This window comes from Penaeus monodon, chromosome 22, assembly GCF_015228065.2.
Source record: "Penaeus monodon isolate SGIC_2016 chromosome 22, NSTDA_Pmon_1, whole genome shotgun sequence".
Taxonomy (NCBI): Eukaryota; Metazoa; Arthropoda; class Malacostraca; order Decapoda; family Penaeidae; genus Penaeus; species Penaeus monodon.
In genome coordinates this window covers 40,399,480-40,399,733 of record NC_051407.1, presented here as the reverse complement: position 1 = coordinate 40,399,733, position 254 = coordinate 40,399,480, and positions in this window count along the sequence as shown.

The window sequence follows — 254 nt, the reverse complement described above, 5'->3', positions numbered from 1 at the left end:
CCCTCGTTATTGGCATTTAATTTACCGATATTCAGATTCTCTTTAGGAAATTATGTATCGGCTTCATATAAATACTACGTATATATTATTGGATAGAATGTTGTTGATCTGGGCGAATCCCTGATCCATGGCGAGACAGGGGTGGGGTGGCGCTGCAACAGTGTGTGCAATTGCAGAGACTCTGTATGCTGTGATATCTCGTTTCGTGGTGTGGTGTTTGATGTAATTTTTTTTTTTTTTTGCGAGAGAGTTGC